The 23,810-nt window shown below is 41.5% G+C and overlaps 1 protein-coding gene across 1 annotated transcript in view; it reads left to right on the plus strand.

The window, feature by feature from the left end:
• lzts2a (leucine zipper, putative tumor suppressor 2a) overlaps positions 1–23,810 on the plus strand; it is a 44,130-nt gene that overhangs the window by 12,102 nt on the left and 8,218 nt on the right. Inside the window, exon 2 of the mRNA XM_063492271.1 lies at positions 7,028–7,144. The gene's annotated coding sequence lies outside the window, so the exon portion shown is untranslated. The remainder of the gene's footprint in view (positions 1–7,027; positions 7,145–23,810) is intronic.

Here is a 23,810-nt window from a genome sequence, read left to right on the forward strand (position 1 = left end):
CCATCCCCTCCAATCTCTTGTCATCTCATCTAATCTGGCCACAGAGGAGGGTGACTTATGATCCTTAGAAACCTTATAGGAGTGGAGATAGGGGTCGAAGAGTTGGAGTGCATCAATTAGACCTTTCACTTTAGGGTGGAGAGTACTGATGAGGTCACTCCCCTCTGACATAACTAAATACTTTCATTCAAATATTGTAAATTTGTTTTTTGTTTCTTTTTTCTACTCACAGATTTTATATTTTTGGTTACACAAAAAAGAGGAGTGCATGGTTATCATGGTAACCAAACTGGATGTCTTGTCATACACTTACTGGCCACTTTATTAGGTACACACTGGAAACATTCCTCAGTGATTTCAGTTCATACAGACGTGATAGCATCACACAGCTGCTGCAGATTTGTCATGTGCACATCCGTGCTATCAATCCCCTGTTCCAACACATCCCAAAGGTGCTCTATTGCATTGAGATCTGGTGATAGTGGAGGCCATTTGAGCAGCCATCAGAAGATGGGCATGTGGTGGTCATAAAGGGATGAACATGATCGGCAATCATATTCATGTAGGCTGTGGTGTTTAAATAATGTTCATCTGATTCTAAAGGGGCCAAAATGTGCCAAGAAAAGATCCCCAACACCATTGCACCACTACCACCCTAAACATTCATACAAGGCAGGATGGATCCATGCTTTCAGGCTGTTTACATTAAGTTTAGACCCTAAGATGTGAATTTCACAGCAGAAATCAAAACCCATCAGGCCGGACAACATTTCTCCAGTCTTTTATGGAATGATTTTGGTGCCTGTGTGAACTGTAGCCTCGGTTTCATGTTCTTAGCTGACAGAAGTGACACCTGGTGTAGGCCATCTGCTTCAAGGTTCAATGTGTTATGCATTCAGAGCTGCTCTTCTGCATACCTTGGTCGTAAAAAGCGTTTATTTGAATTACCGTTTTCTGTCTGTCAGCTTCAAGATGATAAATAGCAAACGTTCTCTGGATAAACATTTCATGGCATCAACAAGACATGTTTACCCAGTGCAAATCATTATTTCATAAGAAAAGCAAAGGTTAGAGAAAAGTCAAATGAACAGAGAATTATTACTTTTTTAATCTCCCTAATTATTCTCATGCACCACTGGAGGGGGCCAATCTCCGGTATGGGAAAGACTTAGCTTGATGATAAATGAATGGATTTCTGTTATAGCAGCAGAAACTGAAAAAGCCCCAAACAAATATAAGTAAAATAAAGTGGCCCAGTGCAGTGAGGCAGCTCAGTGAACTAGAAAAGACCCAAAATATCTGAATAAGTAGCCAAATAAAGTAAAATAACTGAATTAATTCCAGCCAGAAAAACAAATTCCCCTTTGGGTTGCATTAGGAAGGAAATCCTGCATAAGTCTCCCAAGTGGAGCTACCAGCTGTGGCAACCCCTTGTGACAAGTTTCAATAATGTGGCCGTATGTACCTTTTTAAAGCAATGTACATAGTGTACTTAATACAGGAAAAGCAAGCAATCAATCTGAATGAAGGTTAAAATAATCATTTAAATAGCTAGTGCAATAGTTTTGCACAGCAGATAATAAAATAACTTTATACTATATTATCTGTTCCTTCTGTTATTTGTTGCTACGAACAAGTTTCTCTCAGGACTGAGTGTGAGCAGCCATCATTGCAGTTGCCAGATTTCACATCATTGCAGGCTGCCCTCTAGTGAACAGTGCTGGATCTACAGTGATCCTGATCTGAGCTCCTTGGACTCACAAGTGAAGTGCAAACTAACAGGACTGAAGCTCGAGAGCATCACGGGCACACACAGTCCCTGCTGGGTTTTTTTTTCTTAACCTGTAAGATGAATGGGCCTCATTAATCATGGCCATTTGTCTTTAGTTGTAAGTCTAGAGGTCAGTGATTAAACCTTGTTCTTTGTATCGTAGCCAGCTCTCTGTCTCCCTCTCTCTCTCTTTTCTTCCTCGCTCAGAGGATCAGAGGGAGAGCTGCATTTCGTCGCTGCTCCGCTCTGCTTTTCATGGCTCTGATGTTGTCTGCCACCAAATCCCAGCTGAATAAAAGTCAGAAATTGAAGCAGCAAATCATGTTTTATGTATGTGTGCTTACACAATGAAAGCAAGATGGAAAGTGGGCCAAGCATCACACAGGGCATATTATGGCAACAAAGCAGCTTTCCACTTTCTTGGGAAAACGGCAGCCGCAACCGCCAGAGTGCCAGACACCGAGTACAATATGGCTAATGACAGAGAAAATAGAAAGAAAGATACATAGAAACTGCATTACCCGACTGCTCTTTTCCTGGGGAGTGCTTTACGATTCCCATTGATTCTATTCTGGTGCAGAAAAGGTGCTGTTGACTCACTCGCCAACTCCATTACTCAATACGAGCATCCGAGGATGAGCAATGTGACAATGGATGCTACGAGACGCTCGACACTTGTCCCGATTTTTCACATTATGCAGAAGTAGTTTACACTTATATGTTTTCAGGTGTTTCGGGACACTTAAGTAGCAGCAGTTGTTCACTTTCATTATCAGCCAGTATTTATTTTCCTGGATATTGATGAATTAAATTAAAATTCCAGAAAATGTTGCAAAGGTGAAATTTTAAAAATGTTTTTATAATAGAAATGATGATGATTTTTTCTTTTCTTATTATTTTTATTTTTATTTTTTAACTCAGATTCACTTTTTTGTCTGAACAACAGTCCAAACCAAGATGAAATAGTTTACAAAGACAGTGGGAGTATTATTTGGAAAGAGTTGCTTGCTGTGGTGTATCTTGATTAAAACCCTTCTGTGTGCATGGTTGATATGAGCAGTGGCTCAAACTGATAAAATTCACTTTGTGTTATTGAACTGATGTGTAATCTGCTTGTTTAAACAAAATAGCTGTTCTTATCTGGTTGCTTTCCCCCTATTCCATTAATATATGTGCGTAATATTTGTGAGTTTTGGGCATAGAAGTTGGATGCTGACATGATGAATATCACCCACTGCTTTCTTGACTCCCATTTTAAAGCTGTGAGTTCAGTATTTTTGACATCACCCTCAAGGTTTTTTGAAACGTCAGTGAGGTAACTGTGAAACTGAGAACACTGAGTGCTAATAGAGTAGCAAACTGTTAATCACAAGCTAACTCTAGCCTAAATTGTACCCTCATTTACTGTGTATTTTGCTCTAAATGGGAGGATAATTAACATAATTGTTATTATTATGCTGTAAAAAATAAATAGATACATATAATGGGGAGCATGGCGGTGTAGCGATTAGCACTTCTCACATCAACAAGGTCTTAGGTATGAAGTAATCAGTTAACTGAGGACTTTCTGTATGGGCAAACTGAACATGCATGTTCTCCTGCACAGTGTAAAGACATGTTTGTTAGGTTACTCAGTGAAATTAGTGTGAATGTGAGTTATATGTGTTAGGTCTATAATAGATAGGTGACCTGTACACTCTGTACCCTGCCTCTCACCTGATAGCTTCCATAGGCTCCAACCCACCCTGCAACCTAGAGTTGGATAAGCAGAAGAAACAGGATAAAAATAGCAACTGAAACTCACCAGGAAACTATTTACTGCGCTATCAAGTCAGGTGAGAAGTTGGGTTATTTTCTCCTAGGCTGTGTTCACACCAGAATGAATAAGAATCTGGTCTTTGTCTGAGGTTGTGTTTTCATACAAGCAGAACACAGTTGGTCACGCTGATGCTCGGTTTAGGTGAGGATGGTTTCTGAGTAGACTGTGCAGGAGGCGGGTGAGCCACTGAGTAGCTGTGAATTCAACAGGTTATTACCTGAGATATGCAAATCAGCATGTTTGGAACAACGTATAAAGCACCTATAATGCTGCTTTCCATTTACCTCAGAAGTTGGATGACTGAGGTGGAAGTGATGTCACTCCTGAGTTGCGTGTGTTTCAGTAGTGAAGTCAGGAAAACAAGGAATAACAGCATTTGTTTTGCTCTTTAGCAAGATAGTCAGTCATGCATCATTATCATATTAGTGCAAAGCGTATTGTTTGTTTGTTTGTTTTTTAGCACTTAAAGCCACCATTGCCACACGTTCGTGGATAGACCCTGACTTACTTAGCTGGTCACACGTCTTACGGTTTTACTGCTTTTTACATGCCCTGAAGCAATCTTGGATTATCTTAGTGTTGGTGGGGCTGCTCTGACTGTCTGATTTTGGAAGTCTGGCTTGAGGGGGCGTTCCAGTTAAAAATTCTGTCCTCCAATGAAATGCACCATAAGTTCCTTCTTTTTTTCCATCTTTTTAAAATTTTCAGATTTCCCATTTAACTCGCGAATCTGATAATGGTCAACTTTTCATGATTACCTGACTTTTTTTACATTAACCAATCACGCTAGAGAATAATTGCTGATATTGTATTATACAGTGATGTGCACAGTGACAAATTTCTCCCATTACTACGCTTAGATACATCCAGTACGTGTATTAATGGACTGAACTGAACACTTCTCTGTCTCTCTTGCTTCATTGTGCAAGAGTCACCTTGGCACAGATTTAGCCGCGCCTTCTGGGTGACGGCAGCGACTTTCGCCTTCACCCTCCTTCGCTCCTCCCTCAACAGCACGCCATACTGCATCTCTCCAGTAACCGAAAACTACTACTAACATAAGGATTGCTTTGATTTACAAAGTGAACCTAAGGCAGCCAAACGCACACACAAGCTGCATGACCTTACCGCTACCCTCAGCTGAAGTTAATACTGCAGCACCGTGCAGGAGCCTCAGTCACAGTGTCATTGTCCTGACATACAGTGTCATCCCTGCAGTGAGGACATATGCTGCTATTGCGATGTAATCTATCTAGCAGTGATCTAAAGGATGAATAATCTCTATCTAATCTGCAGCCATGGGTTTACATCAGCCCATCATACTGGGTGAGATCTCATCGCCTGATTAGACAGAGAGCATCGAAGTGAGATTTTATGCCTGTGCGTGTATGTGTGTGTTGAAGCCTTTAAACCACTGCAGAGATCATTATAGCTTCACAGGTCATGTTTTATTGCCTTGCAGTGGGTTTTATGACAATTAAAAGACAGGCAGACCAGGGTTAGATCTATAAATCTATGTGTATATTGATGTATTTGCACATTAGTGTTTCTAAAAAAAAGAAATTCTTGTATTTGGCTGTGAGCTGGCCTTATGGGACACTACTTGCACTCAGTCTTCATTTATCTGTGAAGCTTAAAGAGGGTGAATAAATTTAACCACTCTCATGTTATCTCAACAAATCTTCCCCCGTGTCTCTGTGGAAACGCCTTGACCCTCCTGCCACCCCACCTCCGTGTTAGGACATGCTAGATGCCCTTGACCCACCCCGTTTCTCGCACCTTCTCCCTCACAACGTTTCCTTTACTATTTGTTTCGTGGTGTTAGCAGCTACAAATCACGTGTCCATCAAATCAGGCCTGAAGCACAATAATCATCTAATGGCAGAAATCCCAGACCCTATTGCCACTTTAATCAGTCATACCTTGGCTTAAAGCCTTACTGACCTCTGTATTTCATTCAAATCTGGTTCTAAATTTGTGAGTTTTCCTGTTGACAGACACAGATGGACACCCGGTTTTGTTTCATTGTTGTTCCATGTTGATGCTATTTGGGCTTCAGCTGCATGGAAGCCATATGGGAACCAAGTTAGTCAATAATTGTGTTTTATGTGGTCTTTTGATTGAATTAAATGGATCGTATTGATTTATATGAAACGTAATGCATTTGCATTTTTAAGCCAATGATGATCGCTGTTCTTTTCTGATTTTGTTTTGTTGGACACAAAATTACACAAACAATTAAGGACAAATGTTTAAAAAAATGTGACATATATGCTTTAGATTGATGTGTGAGCTGTGTGATGCTCCGGTCCTTTTCGTTGTTTAAAGTTTGACCAGAAAAAACACCAAACTCCGGCTGGTCTCAGCAAGTCTAGGAAAATCTGTCATGATGGTCTGTGTTCTTACAGTCTATCTGTTGGTGGAACTGGCTGTCAGTGCCCAGTCAGCACTGGTCTGTGATTCCTGAAAGTCGCTCTATATCCTGGCCTGGAGGTCGGGTGATGTGGCATTACTGACCCCCTGATGCACTGGGACATGGGGGCCAAAATCAATAGTCGTATCATATTGCTTCAGACTGTAACAAGCTGACTGATTACCTCATCGGCTGCCAGTGAAGATAGTGGAAAAGAAGAAAAAAAAGGGTGCAATCAAAAGATTAGGAAAATTACAAATAAAAACCCCCAGCAAAGTAGCATTTTTTGGTGGAGGTGGAGATAAAATCCTCCCATGTGCATGTACTGCAAACCACAAGAAAAATGCTATAGTTAATATTATTGGACACCAGAGGGTGGTAGTACTAATGGAACTACATTTACACTAGTTATGATAAGGTATTTACACACAAGGGTATTCTGAGGAAGCAGAGTTGATATTATGGGCAAACACATATTCTTTATCTGCTTATAGATACGTTTTCTTTCTCTTTTTCATTTCATTTTATAGCCTTAATGAGGATTTTTCCATTTCTCTTCCAAAGATTGGAACCACATTTAGTTTAAGGAAACTTGTGCAAAACTCCAGCTGTAAGAGCCGCAATACAAGATGACAGTTTGTTTTAAAATTTGTACAAATTTCATGATTCTTTTTTAGCTCTTGCACAAGAAAAGCGTGATGTATAAAGATAAATATTTGTGTATTTGCAGAAAAAACACCTACTGTCATACGTGTGAGACTTAAGTTACAATGCAAGCAGCTCAAAAGTGGCTTGTTTAAAGACAGAAGGAGGAAGGAAGAGATCAAGGATTGTAGATTTTATTGATCAAAAAGTGCATTTGCATTTTCTGACTGTGTTTTTGTCTTCATATGCTAACCATTTTAGATACATTCAAATCCACACTGTAGATTTTAGATGTTTGGCCCTTACTGTTTCATTTCACTCGTACCTGACGGACACAACTGGTCAGATTAGTTCATCCAAACTCTTTGTTTTTCCTCAGGCCACGGTCCACCTGAAGAGAATCCCAGAAAGAAGCAAAGTCCTGGGATGAAAGCTCTCTGCCATTTTCCTCTCTCCCCCAGACCACCAGGAGGAGGACGCTGGGTGACACACTGAGGTAAAGAACCACGCTAAAAAACAAAAAATAAAACACCCTCTGCAGACAAAACCCTTCTCTGATAACGCTGACCTTCAGTATTTGCTGACTCAGGCATCCCCCACTCCTCCTACTACCCACTCTCGTTCTTTCTTGCCCTCCCTTTTGTGTTCTCCCCCCCCCCTTCGTTTTTTTTTTCTTCTTTCTTTTCATGGGAGCCGTCAATGCTGATCAGTGGACTGACAAGGTGTGGGCTCATATTAGAGTGTCCTCATTTTGTCACACAGATGCAAGCACATTTATGGAAATAGGGGTCTTGGCCTCTTTGATGCTTCTGTTTAGGGACTAGATTTGGAGAAGGATAGCAGTTGGAGAATGTGACACAGGGGTTAGAGGGAGTAGAGGAAGAGATGAGGGGGTCAAGAGGTTAGAAATTTGCGGCTGAGCTCATGCTGTTCCATACTGTAGTCGAGTGCCTCACATAAGGCACCGAAGGTGCTGCTAATCAAATTGTCTCGTCTAGAAAACACAATTTTCTTCGACTTCACTTTTTTACACACCTAATATAGCTAATGCAGAGAATATTATGCACTTTTTTGTGTTTGTTGTTCTTCAAAAGCAGTCACACAACACTCAATCCTGACATTAACCCCTTATCATTTCTATCAGCTAAAGAACAGTAAACGGCAGCACTTGTAAGATATTTGGGGTGATAATACTATGTTGTCAAGGCAGCAGCAGCTGTCTTCCTCTATTCTTTCCACTGTATCCATTACAGATCTGCTATCTCCGCTGCATTTTTGTCCTCCAGTCCTCCCTGTCTCAGCCCAGCTGTCTCCTTCCTTCATTATCTGTCCCAAAACACAACTCACCACCTGTGTTAGAAGGTCGTTTTCAGAATACAAAGTCCTACTTAATATTTCATTTTTGGTTGATACCTGTTTAGTAAATGCTAACGCTTCACTGAACTGTATTTGGCTGGGTAAAATGAGATTTAATGTGATAAACCAAAGCATACTTTGTCCTCATCTCTATAGAGAGTTTCAGCATCTTTAGAAATGTTTTCTGGGTTTTAAGGTACAAGTTCACAGTAAAATTGGCCAGAGTGTATGGTTTCTGGTTTCAGACTGCTCTAAACACTTGGTTTCAAACATTTTTTCTACTCTTGGATCTGTATGATGTCACTGACAGCGGATATCCCAGACACTCAGCTGCTCCTCCCAAGTGCTGTTCAAAGTTTCTGTTTGAGAAGGGCAGCCAATTAGAAGAAAGGAAAGAAAGTCAAACTGCTTGTTTCAGAAAGTGGATGAACTCAGGGGCTTCAAAAAGTATATTGTGTATCATTTTGAACTGTGAAAACTACATTAGTAGAGTTCAACAATGAAATATGGAGTTGAAAATGAGCATAATATGTCCACTTAAATGATTTATATTAGTTTTAGATACAAAGTCTCTCACTTTTCTTTTATACGTCACAAGTCCTGTTTTTCACTGACTCAAACTGAGCTGATGCACTGGTTTTGTGGATTGTTATTACCTATTCAAAGACTGAAATAGAAACTCTTGCTGACTCACACACATTCACTCAGTGTCACACACATATAAAAGACTCAAAAGCTTTCTGGTGTTGTATTTTAAGCCCAGAGAGGTAGGCTGTGTTAGTGGTAGCAAAGTGCCAAGTCAGGGAGCAAAAGTGAACTCTTTTTTTTTTTTTTTTCCTCCCTCACTTTACCACCGTGGGACTCAGAGGGAGGAATGGGGGAGTTCCAGTAAGGAGAGAGAAGGTGATGGCGCACACACACACACACACACACACACACACGCACACACACACACGCACACACACCATTATTCAGTCCTCTTATTGGTTTTCCACCATGGCAGCACACAACAACCAACCAAGAGTGCTAAGTGCTGGGTGCCACACAAGAGCCAAGTGTGTGATCTGAAAGTAAATTAGGGCTGAAACAGTCAGTGACTTAATTATTGATTAAATGATGAATTTATTTATAAAAAAAAAATAACTCAACAATTGAGCTGTCCTGATCAATTAATTGCCTGTACCCACTGTTACAGCTGTATGAGGCTGGACTTAGCAATAGTGATGCTAACAATGATAGTGCTTTGATAACATTAGCACTTTAGCTTAATATCATAAAACTTGAAGTAAATTTATGAGGAAATGAGAGACTTACATCTCTGACTCTACAGTTGGTATGTTAAATGTTAAAGGTAATGACAGTAGTACTGGCTTGTTTGGAAGGGTTGCCAGGTTTGCAAAGTTGCATCTGAACAAACCACAAGATTTCTGGAACAATGTTGAAACCAAAGTAGATGTTTGGCCATAATACACACCGCCATGTCTGGAGAAAACCAAACACAGTATATCAGCTCAAAGACCTTCTATCAGCTGTCAGTGTAGTAGTGAAGGGGTGATGAATTGGGCTTGTTTTGCAGCCACTGGACCTGGGCATCTTCCTAATACCTGCTGAATAATACTCACACTCACTTTCATGTGCACTGGAGAACATGAGGTGCACGCAGCCAGAAAGATGTTATATAATATACCCCATCTGAGATAATTAACTCTTCCTCTTTCTTCCTCTGTAGCGACTGCTGCTCTTCATGTGGTGGATGATGTTTGTTAATTGGGTGTAACTAGGCCTAGTATTTAGCCAAAGGGAATAGGTGCTGCAAACCGTGTTGAAAGGGGTATTCCCCCGATGCCTGGGGCCATTGTGCTCGAACACAAATCCACTAAACACAAAAAGTGGATAAGATTTCCCAAAATGTCATATCCGACGCAGCACTGTGCTGATGCAGAGAGTATATGTGAAAGAGGAGGGGGATGATTCTAAGGCTAAAAAGAGAAGGGGGAGGAGAAAAAGGGAGTCAGAAGAGAGTAGTGTGTGTGCTAAAAGAGGGAAACTAGAGGCAGACAAAAGTGGGAGAGGGGAGGGAGGAATGAGGAGGAGGAGGAGGCGGTGGGGGAGGCGGTGCTAAGGCAGACAGCAGGGAAGGAAAGCTGAGAAGAGAAACAGTGGAGTGAAGTGAGAAGACCGAGAAGGAGGTGGTGAGGGGACAGGAAAATAAAAGGGCTTCCATTTGAAAGTCCTTGTGTCAGGATATGAAGTCCGGGAGCGGCGCAGAGGCAACGGCAGGAAGCTGGAATGCTGTAGGGGAGAGATAGTCGACAGAAGAAGGAAGGGGAGACGCGGAGAATCTGAGCCATCAGAGCACCAGAGTGATTTTTTTTTTTTTTAACTTTTTTTTCCAAGAGAGACAAGTGAAGGCAACGATGCAGGGCTCTCACTGGAGTAAGTATGGAGGGAAAGAGAGAGTGTGTGTGCTCTTACATGTGTCTGTATGAGAAATGTCAGTGCATATGCCTCAGATTCTCCAAACTCACGCTCTCCTCACCCTGCTTTCCATTGCCGTTTGGCTTCGTTTAAATTTATGCAAATTCGCCTGAGAATGAACTTTGTATTCATGAGCACCTTGACTCTCTGTGTGAAGCCCCTTATGAGGGTGAGTTACATTTAACGAAAGGCGCAAGGGAGATGGACAGCGAGGCGCGTGCAATAAGGATTTCGCAACTAGAATGGAAACTAGTTTAGTAAAGAAAAAATGCTGGTGACTTCTAAAAACTGAGTAATGAATAGTTAAATGATGATTCACAAACTTCAGTCAGCTGACAGACTCAGAAGCTTGAAGTTACTGCTCTTAAGTTGTCACTTTTGTGGCTGGTCTAAATGACCCTGGAGAGTTTTTGTGCAGGGACAAACAAAACTGGTTGCCTGGATTTGTTGAGGTGGGATGATGAGGGTTTTTTGTGGTGTCTGAGCCCAGGTTTTCTAATCCTGACCCTGGCTAATCTACTCATTACACACTGTTGGGGGTATTGATTTGAAATTTCAGCCTTAAGAAAAGCTGCCCCCCTTTTTGGACAGTTGGCCTGGAGGAAGAAGGAGAAGAAGGAGGAGGAGGAGGGTGTTATTCAGTCTGTCTTAACACACACTCACAGTGAAGATAAGAAAAGCATGAGGCAGCATGTACACTTGCACCAAAGCAGACAATTAGGCCACATCTCAAAAGTGTGACCTGCAAAAAAACATGTTTTCATCCAGAAGACTCAAAGGGAATCTTTGTGTTTCTTTTGATGACAAAGCACTGGGGGTAGAGCCCGCTGCTATTCCTCTCATGTCTTCCCTATGTGTGTAATTACAAGACTCCTCGTGTGCCTTGGGCCACATATTGTAGTTTCTCATCAAGTTTGTTTTGGCCCGAGAGTGGTGCGTCAGCAGATATGTTTATAGACAGCTCGCAGTGCTGTCCATTCACTCAACTCTTTGTAGTATCTGTGTTTGATTGTATCATGTTAAGGCTTCATTTGAGGGCTTGCTAGGAGAAGACTGTAATTACCCAGAATGGGATTTGGCAGAGTTCGCAGGAGTGACGTTTTACTCTATAAATGCACAAACGCTGACGTGACGTTACAGGGAAGGTGAAGGGGAGTGAGAATGGGGGCAGAGATGGAAAAGAAGGGTTACCTCATCTTCTCTGGACAAAATAAATGAGGTAACGTGTCACATGTTGCAGCCGTGTTGACTAATACTTCCTGTGTGCTGTGGGTGTGTATGCACAGTACTAAAAGGTAGTTAAGCAGCTTCAAAAAAAAGGTATTGAGACCTTTTGTGGCTCTCTTTGTCTTTTGAAAGCCCTTTACCTTTTATCCTCTCTCTGTTTAGGCTGAGCTTAGGTGGGCTGGATTCATTTAAGATCACGTTCCAGTTTGTTAAAGTCACGTTCTCACACAGAATGCCAGCAAAAACTTTAGATCATTTGTCATTTACCCTAAAGAAAGGATAGCCATAGCCACCATGATGTCACCCAACTGCTTCACAGTCACCATCTTCGTATTTTGAAATTGGATGTGATGAGAAGGCAGTGGATCTACCTGAAAAACCGAGGGACACTCATGATAGATGCTAGTCAGTCAAACTGTAAAAGATACCCTGCTTTATCCTTCTTTGTGACTCCAATCAAACCAAATTCACAAAATAAATCTCACATTGTATTAAGTAAGACTTAAAAATAGTGATTGAGGCCATCATTAAACTGTGTTACTGAGGTCACAGTCAAGAGAGCCAAAAGGGTCGTTTTCTCCATGACTTCTATACCAGCGGTGCCCAACCCCTGGGCCACGTACCGGTACCGGTCCGTGACTGGTTTGGTACCAGGCCACGAGAGTTGAGGCTCGGGTGTGAAATTTATGGTTTTCAGGGTTTTTATCGTTAACTCGGTTTCCCTGGGTCTTTTCCCGTGTTGTAGTTTTAGAAATATTTACACGTTACCATAGCGACCAGAGAGCATTAAGGGCCGGAGAGGAGGATGTTGCTCTCAATGATGTTGGCGGATTTCAGGAGGAAGCTGCTAATAAAGTTACACAATTACACAGTGAATTCGCATTTATTATTATATTTACAAAATACCACAGTTTTTGTCTTGGTTGTATCATTTTATTTTGTTATATTTATCCGCGACACCTTAAAGGCCGGTCCATGAAAATATTGTCTGACATTAAACCGGTCCATGGCACAAAAAAGGTTGGGGACCATGGACTAGACTTCATTCCAAAATCAGTGTAGTCGCCCCCTGCTGGTCGATAAGAACGAATAGCTTTTTAAGGCTCGCTGCAGTTTCTTTACTCATCAGACGTGCCTATGTTGTAGGTATGTCATAATTTCAAACCCTTTCTGAGAGACTATACCATAACCTGACACCTCTCTGTAAATGCGCACGTGGCTGTTGATGTACCCACACAGGGATAAATGCTAGGAACAATCAGCATCTGAGAGGTACATGACCGGCTGAAATAACACCAAAGCCCCGTGTGCGAGAGGGTTAATATAAATAAAGGGGTCCTACAACAGCATTAGCAAGCTTCCAGTCTGACTTCAGCTGTCACACCAAAGGAAATAAATGAGCTTGTTTCTGTTTACTTGGTGGAGGATATGCTATCAGTATCAACTTGCTGTGCAAGTATTTAAAGGTAAATGTATGGCAGGCTGCACATAACCTCTGAATATAACCAACATGTGCAACAATGACTTTTTAATGGCAGTAGCCTAAAAAAAAACAAGATACACTTAAAAAAAAATGTTATTCAAAACTATTCAGTCTTTCTCAGATAAAGGCTTTTATTGCTTTTCATACTGGTTTTTGACAGCACTCGCCCATGCAAAGAAACAAACTGTAGTGATTTACAATCTATGTGCTAATTGTGCGCTAACATGACTGACTGAGAACGGCAAATGTTCCAAAGTCAATAAAACAACAGCAGAATGCTTTTAAAAAGCTGAACTGTCATTGTTCTTGTCTCATATTAGTTTAGGAACTTGTTTTTTTGGTTACAGTAGTGCTACACCTTAAGCTTTCTAACCTTAAGGGGTTACATTGTCATGGTTCAGGTGATGATGAGTGCATCGTACCTGGAGAAAAATCTGTTATTTATATACCTTAGAATTACAGCTCTTTCCCATGTGTCATTTATTACTTTTTCATCTGCAGCAGAGCAACAAAATGCTGTTTTTGTTAAATCAATAGGACAAATTACGTGTTGAAATACATGTACCCATTCAGCAGCGGTAGTCTCTTTGGTGTAGGGGCACCAAGTTCATCAAAAAGACCAGTTATAAGGATGGATTCAGATTCCATAAAATTTTACTAGCCCCTTTCACACTTTCTGTGCTCGGCTCCATTGTTTTCCAATGATCCCATTTAGCTAAATCTCATGCCAGGTGTTTATGTAAAGCCTCTAGTTGAAGAGCAGGGTGGACGAATCCAGAAAGAGACAGACAGATATGCAGGAAGACAGAGAGATTCGAAGTCGGCCTGGCTTGTGCTCAGTTTGCTGAATGAGTATTTTCCAAGCCAGCCTGTCCCCACTCTGTCTTTCTCGGGTTTGCAGCAGCACGGACAGTATGTCTGAATACGTCTGCACATGTGCTCCTTCGCCATGTCAGATATTTTCCCACATGAGTGGAGTTGAATTTATGCAGTGAGGCTGGCACAGTTAAAGTGAGGCGTTGTTGCTTATGTAATAGCTGCTGTGGAACTCATTTGCCTGGCTGTATTTAGTAGCACTCTGTGTTTTTTGTGTGTGCGTGTGGGCGGCATTGTCTTTGTTATCTGCTTCAGCTATGATTGCTGATTTCACTCTCGAGCTGTGACACTTTCTGTGAAACATAAGAAAAATTTGAGACTTTTCAGATATCGAGTCCTACTTTTCCTCATTGAAGGATGCCAGTAAAGAGAAAGTCATATCGCTCGCTACCCCGTCTTTGTTCTGCGTCGCATTATAGGTCACATTGTGTGCCAAAGTGTGGTTGCTTTCAGTGTAAGATAACAGGCTTTTTCTCTCTGCTTTCTACCCTCTTGTTAAACTGAAACAATGGCCCTCCACTGTCGTACAGCCAAAGCAGCAGGGGGGGAAGGAAGGGAAGTTTAGGAGGGAAAACTTGCTCTTCTCACCACTGTTGGGACAATGAGCCTCCAAACAGAGCTTGGATTAGCCATGTTGTTAAAGACCAGATGACATGCTTTTCCACTGATAAGATTTCATAAATTAAGTGAAATAGTTTAGTTTGAACTGGTCATTGATCCTGACAAACGGTAGTCCACTGGCCAGACTAATCCATGTGTCTCTACCACCGGCATTCTTGGTATTTCCAGTGTCTGTGGGTCTGACCGCTGACCACTGCTGGATAACTTTCAGTGGCTGGAAAACCTCCTGGAAAATCCAACATTTGGAGCAGACCAGGAATGTCAGCCATCTTCCCCTTTTTACACATACTGCTACCTCAGTTTCCTCCGGCGTCAGCTGACTGAAGCACTGTTAAAGGCTGGGTATTGAATCCTCTGTCTTTTCTAATACAAATTTAAATGTGTCAGACCTAAAATTTAATGCCATGTTAAATTCATATTCATACTCTTGCTGCTATTTCTATCAGCAGTGATATCATCAATGAACACTGATGACCTGGCTCCACTGGCAGCCATGCATGCCCATGACATAACATTACCTCCGCCGTGTTTGACGGATAACGTGGTATCCATGATCTGTCATGAGCTGTTTGATTCCTTATCCATGCTTTTTCTTTTTTTTAAACTATCTGTCCTTTATCTTTCATCTTGGTCTCACCTTTCCAAAGAATTTTTTTTGGATCAGGACAGGGTTTTTTTTTTTTAATGTTTTCTGGCAAAGTCTAACTAGTGCTTTGCTCCTTACTGTAAGCCCCCTGTGCTTTCATTCATGAGGGCATCTCTTGATTATGGACTACCTCCCAGAGAGTGGTTTTGACTTGGTTAGATTTTGTTTTTCTTAACCATGGAAATAAATCTGCGATCATGCACATTAGTTGTCTTCTTTGGTTTTTCAGACCTGTTAGTCTTGTTCACCGGGCCAGTTCATTCGATTGCTGACTTGATCACTTTTGAACTTTTTGCTGTCTCTCTGAGGTTTATTTTAGTTTTAAGCCTAATAAAGGACTGTTAACTTTCATTGACATCTCTGAGCCTAATTAAGAGTTTCAGTGAACAGCTACCAAATGCAAGTTAAGTACTTGCAATCCACTCTAGATCTTTTATGCCTTTTATCCTCATCTTGCAATGGAATAATGAAGGAACAGCTCTCCCTTGACAGTGAATCTGCTTGTCAGTCAATTGTCCAGTTACTTTTGAGCCTAAATGGCAAACTATGTATCAAAATGTCTGTAATTCCTAAACAGTTAAGTTGCTACTTTTGTAAAACTCTCTTCACATCATGTATATCATTGTATGATAAAAAAAAAAATCCACTGTGTTGGTGTAACAGTGGTACACCACCACAGCCATAAACCCATCAAGGTTGAAGTGTACAAAAGGAGTAGCTGAGTAAACAAAACATGTGCATATACACACTAAGACTAGACTTGGTAATGGTAATGTAACTGTTCTTCTAACTGCTCGTCCATGTTGTTTGCAGCAACATGTTGTGTGCATCTGTAAGTAAGTATAATCCATTTATTAGTGACATACTGGCTGTGGAAGCTTGGTGTGTGTGTGACCACATGTATTGTCTGGTGCATCTTGACAAAATGTATGAGTAGATTCAGTTCGTAAGTCAGCTGTGGTTGTTTGTGGAGAACCTAACAGGCAGTGTGTTCCAAACTGCACTTAGAAATAATCTTCCCAAGGTCTATTCATGGCTATATGTCAACTTAAATGTCTTTCCATTTCCCATTTTCAGTAGTTTCAACCCCCACAAGAATTTTATGATTTGCCCCTGCAGCTATATGTGTGTGTGCGCGTGCCTGTGCGTGATAGGACAACAAGAGAATCTGGGCTTCGGTAAGCCCGCTTTCAAGTTCAAATTGAGGCCAGATGCTTTGAGATGCTAAAGAACCAAACCTGTCTGCTGTCAAACTGTCACAAATGCACAAAACACACTCCTTCACTCACCTATTCACCTATTCTATCACTCTTTCCCTTCCTTTCTTTTTTCCCCCACACTTCCTGACTCTATCTCATTTCGCCATGCACATGAAAAATGTGGGCCTCAAATGCCATGGCAACGCTTCCAAACAGAGGGAGAGGCTAAGGTCTGCAACAGCAACAAGTTGGTTGTAAAAGCACAGAAGGAAAAAAATGGAGCAAAGGAGGACCTGTTGCCAGTTACTCCTGCACAGACTTGCACTTTGTTAGAAAACTTATTTCTCCAGTTTTTTTGTTTGTTTGGGGTTTTTTGACAAAGAAAATGAAAAAATGAAGTCAGAGCTCAACATGAAAAAAGTTAGAGTGTCAAACAAAGAGGACAATATCTCTCCTGAGTGAAGAGAGATTTGGCTCTAGGGTGATGAGTTAATGAAGACTAAGAAAGTATGCACGCATTCAGCAAAACACACACACTGAGACTGTAAAGCCTAGCCATGTGGGGGTAGGTGACAGTGAGCGCCCACTCAGACAGACAGTCATTGTGCAGGAATGATGGAATAATATAACCTCAGGTCTTCTGGCAAAACTTTAAAAGACGTGTCTCATTTTACAGTGGTGTCGGCTTACTTCATTATAATACCATTTCTTGCCCGTTTGAAGTTTTATTGCGGCGTTTCAGCGAGTAGATGCGTGACAAATAAAGAGGTGGGCAGATTAGGGGTGAACTGATTGCCTTATTGTGTGTGCTTGTGTGTCGCTGCCTTGCCTGTACTTGTGGATCCTCTTTTGTTAGCAGCCATCGAGGATTATTGTGACTCACCTAGCCTGTTGATTTTCACTCTACCTTTGTCTCTCTCTGTTTCCATCCACTGCGATCACTTGTCTCAAGATTAATCAAGGCCACCCAGGATTGTATACCAGAGTGGCATATTTCTGCGAGCGTTCAATTTCATGTCATCCACTCTCCCTGTCCTGCTGTGGAAGTACGTGAGTGCCACTGATCAAAATATACAGCTCAGTGGCCACCCATCATAATGTGTGGTTCTTATTACCACTTGCATACTGATATTTTTGCAGCGCCGACTCTGATCTGGTGATTTTTATTCTTTCCACTTGTTGCTCTGATCTATACACTGGCTTTACCTTTGGTTAGTCACACTGTAGTGCTGCAGTTAAAGAATGGGCAGTTGAAAATCTAGCTGCATAGACCAGCGAGCAGGGAGTGGTATGAAATGGTGGGGATGGAAAAGAAAGAGTGACAGGAGAGAGATGGAGCAACGGTGAGGCGCAGGAAACAAAGAAGTGAGAAAATCAGAGGGGAAACGGGTGAAATTGAGCAGAAATGCTAAAAAGGATGAAATGGGAGGAAGGAAGTTGAGGTCATCATTTATTCTCATGAATGCAACGTCTGAGGAACACCTTGAAATAATTTCTTTAAAATGTTAGCACAAACATCTACTTGGACTTAAATATGTACTAATTATAACTTAGTTGTCAAAGGTAGGATAGGGATGTCAAAATCATACAGCCCACTTTAGCCTGGGCCGAACAAGTAAAACTGCCTTTTGTGTCAGTGTAAAGGAGCTAACTACACATTTAATTCCTGAGATATCTTAATATATGAAAAACAAACGCAATTTCCAAAGTACATCTCAGTTTTTCTACATGATAAAGAAACGCTGCTGTGGGAAATCGAAGAAATCTGTCAGCACAATTCTGTGGACTTTAATCTTTACTGTGACACAACTATATAAAAAACAGACATTTCTATAGTTCGTAGAAATACTCACTATCTTCTGTAATCTATTTGTTTATCTATTAATTAATTACTTTAGCTTACATGAAAGGCCACAGGGGAGGATCTTATCAGTAGGGAAAGCTGTAAAACTTGTGAAATACAGTTACAAATCCAAAATTTGTGCCTAATTAAATTTTTCTGTAAAGCCGTCCACTGGGCTGCATTTGGGTCTTTTCTGGGCCCACTTTGGCCCCTGGGCCTTATGTTTTTTATATTTCCTCAAATTTCAAAACTTCTGCCTATTCTTGAATTTTTTTTGTGGCTCCATACTGTAGTGGTTTACACATTTTCTTGGAAAGCGCTAGGTTGCTAGTTCATAGGGGACACAAATCCACCTTTGGGGTAGCATCAGGAAGGGTATCAGTGTAAAATGCTGCCAAATCAAACATGCAAACTCCTTGCGAAAAAGGGAGGAGACAAAAGTACCTTTGGTAACAATGTGAAATACATAAATACTCACTTGCAATACATTCTTATATGATTAAACACAGCGATGTTTACAATCCATGCAGCATTATCACCACAGGTGGAAAAGTCTGCAGCATCATTAAAGGGGCAAACTTTGCTGGCTGGCTGGCCAAGTCACACCAACAGGTGTTTTGAGGGTGTTCCACTTGCCTCGGAGGTCGGAGCTAGGAGTGACGTTACTCATGAGTTGAGCTTGTTCCAGTAGTAAATTTGGAAAAGCAAGGAAAATGGTTTTGCTCCTTAACGAGGTGGAACAATGCACTTTAAACACCGCTGCAGCAGGTTTATGCATAAAGCCTGCTCAATGCTCTGTGTATGGCTTATTTAGCCAGCTTTAACTCACAACAGTGGAAGTGGAAGCAGTGGAAGTTTTTATTTCTGTTTATGTGCGATGCCACCATCTTGGATTGTGAAGTCAGGGTTGGTGGGGCTCCTCCAACTTTCTGAGGAGGCATTTCAGTTGAAAATGCGGACTGTGAACTCAGAAATTCTGACTTCCACTTTCAAATGAAATGCACATTTTTATCCTCATGCCTGAGACGTCTGCTGAGTGAAGATTTGGGGCCAAAAATAATGTTCTTTTCAGTTTATTCATCAGAAACTGTTCAATAAATTACATTTTTCTGACATACAGATATCAGAAATGTAGAAGATATTTAGAAACAAGAAGATAAATGGTGGAGAATAGAGCTGAGATAAAAGCAGAATGAATACTGGATGTGCTTTAATTGGTCCGATCTAATGCAGGTGTAAAAATAAACAGAAAGCACACTGCAGTTTATGCATTTCCTTGTTCTACCTGCTCCAGTGTGAGCATTTGCTGTTTTGCTCTATTGAAATTAGTCTAAAATGGGGACTTTTGTGTCTTTTGTCAAAACATCTTCAAATTTTAAAGGATTAATTAAGCAAATTTAGCCCTGTGTGTCAGTAATGGATACGTTTATCATGATTACGGCATACGCTAGTTTTTTTACAATGTCATCGAGCTGCATGTCCTGGATTACAAAGGAAAGGACTTTTTGCTAGTTACAATATTTAAGTTTAAACAGACTGCCACACTCTGCTGCTTGACCGCATGTACTCATAAACCCTCGGGTTTTACAGGACCGAAGATGCTTCAGCATGACTTGTTTTCACAGCCATAACACAGCTGTGGCCTGCCGTGCAGATTTCACTGCATGTTGTTGCCGTCTTCGGCTTGTTGGGTTGAAGGAAAATTCCTGCAAGCCGACATGAGTAACAGCATTTTTGCTTGGTCAGCAGGAGGTGGTTCAGCAAAGACAAGTTGTCTCGGTTCACATTTGATTTGAGACGTTAAGGTGCTCAGACCTCTGTGTCTCTGCACTGGCAAAATAATGATAAACAGGATTATGGATGCACAGTTCTCCCTGAAGCTCATTTCTGTTTGGCTCCTCTTTTTGGGCAACCTGATATTGGAAAATCCCCTAAAACCCCAGGCAACACTCACAGCTAGCCTTCCTTTGTGTGTTTACCCCTTATCCCCCTTCTTTTTCTTCCTTCGTGTTCTCACTTTTCTGAGTTTGTCCTGAGCCCAGCAGAGTCTCCGGAACAGCTCTGAGGTTGCGTGGGATTGCAAGGGGCGATCTACTGCTGCACAATAATGGGGTTTCCTCTCCTGGGAAGGACTGGCATTATTAACAGACTTATCATAACGGGATTATTTCCCCGTCACAGAACTGACTTCTGGATCTTGTTAGAGAGCTACCTGGGAACTTCTTTCTTCTATCAGCCCTGCTCTTATTCATCCTGGGCCATGTGGACGCTAAACTCTCACATCCACTTGAAGTATTTCCAGTTCCTGTCAGAAGCAGTAAGGCTGCCTTTAAGCGGTTCAGCATCATTTAATAGTTTTAGAGTGTCAGGATGTGGTGTAAAGTGCCCCTGGGCTGACCCCATCACAGCTAGCTGTAACACTATTGGAGTTTATTTTTGAACGCCGAATCAAATGCCTCATGAAAGACTATCAGAATGATTTCAGGCACTTGAGATGTTTTCTATATTTAGTGGTGATGGCTGTTTTTTCTCTGCCTGTCTTGTGCTGCTGACAGCAGAGGAGGATGCGTGTAATGAGGAAGGTGGAGGAAGCGGTGAGGGCGGATGGAGCGGATTGTGAAAATATTTTCACTTTCTCAGAAGAACCAAGGAGGAGAGGCGGCCTTCAATAACTTTTAAGAATCAACCAGTGAGCAACATCAGAGGGGGAAAATTAGCTTTTGAGATTTGTTGCCCGAGTAGCCAGAACAAAACCCTGCCCTCGGAGGTCACAGGGGTGGGAGGGGAGGGGAGGGCAGAATCAGACCAGCCGCCCCCCACCCCATTCCTCAGGAGGAGGGGGTCACGGTTGATGGTCGCAGAGGCTTGTTAATTCTATTATCCCTGCCTGAGAGGTCCTTGTCAGGGCTGGGAGTGAAGAGGAGAAGGGTGGGGGTTAGTGGTGGCTGGATCAAAGGGGAAAGGAGGTTGTGTGAGGCGTGATTATTTTGGCATTGGAAATGATCACATACCACGCATATCTTTATCTCCTTGACTCACGAGTACTCACGAAGCCTGTCTCGTCTCTTTAACTCCCCGTCACTCTCCGCCACGTACTCACAGACGGTTTAGTCAGTACGGAGTGAAATGGCAGGAATCGAATCATCCTGCTTACTGATTACGAATGAATAGTTTGAGCCGTTACATATGCTTTCCCCAAACTCCTATCCAGTGAATTGTATTTTTTTCAGTGATAAAATCAAAGCAGAATACTGTAAACTTGATTGCTTGATCAGGATTCAGTCATTAATGACAAATAAAATCCATTATTTCAACATACTTTCACAAACAATCAAAATATTTCAGCTTTTCTTACCCAACAGAGCTGCATGTGAAACAGCAAATGCCCAGTTAACCTCCCAGCTTCCAAGTGCAAAGTCCATGTGATGTCCGATTGCAACAGTGTTCAAATAGCACAGTTAATATCTGTTGCATTCACCACTAGCGAGCGGGTGTGATGTGTGAGTTGCTGCACGCTCTGCCCATAAGGCTCTCTCATCTAAATCACACAGTATTTTCAATAATACAAACGTGTCTGAGCTTGACTGTTTCCTGCTGTGTGTCATGTGTGAGGCAACCTCGAGCACACAAAATGAGGCCAACACTGAAGTGCCAAAAACCTCAGTTCCTCTAGTGACCACTTGAAGATTGCATGCCGCCATGATATAAACCTTTAATTTGTAAAGTCCCATTTTTAAGCTTTGAGATGAGCATTTTCACCATTGCCATCCTTTTGAAGCTAGATGTGACGAGAAAGGGGTGGAGGAGATAGTTTAGCTTTTCTTAATTCTGCTGTGTAGTCATTGCGGATGGTTAGCAGCTAAAAGACCACTTTTCTTCCAAATTAAAATGGGTCGTTTGATGACCAACTTTTGTTGGAGAGTGAAATACTGAGTGTAAGAAAAAAACCCACTCCAGTAGTGGTCTGTGATGGATGGAATCAATGTCACTCACCCATTTGGGCCAGTCATCTAAAAATCCAATACTACTGGTCAATATCCGATAAATTGGCCAGTATTTTCAATAAGATACATGAAAGAAACAGATTTCCCTAACAGTTTTCATATACAGTTATGTATATGTCCTTACTAAGACAAGATGATCATGCATTTTAAAAAGTTGTGTAACTCATTTACATGCTGCTGACTCTCCTCGGATCAGCTGGTTCTTGTGTTTGTTGTGTCCCAAACACCTTTTGAAAACATGGAAAAGTTTCAGGGTAATCTTTGGCAGACAAACTATCCAACATCAACACTCTTAACATGGCTGATGGGTGTTTCTCCTGTGTCTTCTTTACTTGACTGTTACGAACGCTGATACAGATATACCGGCAAATAGCTAAAATAGGCTGATTATATATGAACCCTGCTGGTATACTGCTCGAGCAGGTGTATATAAGCTTAGCATAAAAAGTAAGGAAGTTTATGTTTGGTTGATAATTTATTTGTTGTAACACTGCTTCTTGGCAATAAATCTTATACTATTGGAAAGCCTGTTTACTTCCCCTTAAATGCTGCCACATTTGTACAGAAATCGAGCCAGTGTAGTTAAGTTCTCACTCTGCCACGAACAGCATGCCCGAGCCCATCCCACAAGTGTTCGATAGGGTTGACATCCATCCGCTCCACTCCCAAATTCTTGAGGTAGTCTCTGATAATACCAATACCATGAACGCCTTCAGTGAGACACTGTTCAAGGGTTTGCACTGTTGGCTCAATTTGTGAGATCTGAAACATGAGTTAACACACTTGCTTTAGAACAGCCAACCAAAACTGTATTCATTCCTCTTTATTTTAATCCACAGCTGGTGTTTGTATTTATTGTATTTCCAAGAATATAGACTTCTCTTAGGGGGTGATTATTGTGACTATTTTGTCAGAATGGACATGTACATAACCGTGTGCAGCCATGGCACAAAGGATTATTCCACTTGGCCAGACGGGTTTCAGATTGGCACAGCAGGCTAGGATGCGAGTCCCGTCTATGCCCCCCTGGGCAATACTGATAATGCTATCTGCAAATGGAAGACTTAATCTGCTTCCATTTATTGTGTTAATAATATCTATCCATGTTTCACTGCCTAAAAATAGTGCAGCAACCGACTGAAGCTAATATTCATTTCCTTCAAAGATGTTCTTTGATGGGTGCGAGCCTTGTCATCATAAAACGGTAAAGTGAATAAATTTCAAACCACTTTAGGAATAATACCCAGATGACTGCTCGCAGGTTCAGACGAGGACACGCAGGAATATCACAGAGCAGCTGGAGCTGGAGATGATTGTGACTCACCCCCCTCACCCTTTACTAAATCCATCCTCATTTTTTTTCTCCTCCTGCCTCGTTAATGACACTGGCAATTAGCAGTAGATACAGTATGTTTAATGAGGGATGAGC

This window comes from Pelmatolapia mariae, linkage group LG13, assembly GCF_036321145.2.
Source record: "Pelmatolapia mariae isolate MD_Pm_ZW linkage group LG13, Pm_UMD_F_2, whole genome shotgun sequence".
In the NCBI taxonomy this organism is placed as follows: domain Eukaryota; kingdom Metazoa; phylum Chordata; class Actinopteri; order Cichliformes; family Cichlidae; genus Pelmatolapia; species Pelmatolapia mariae.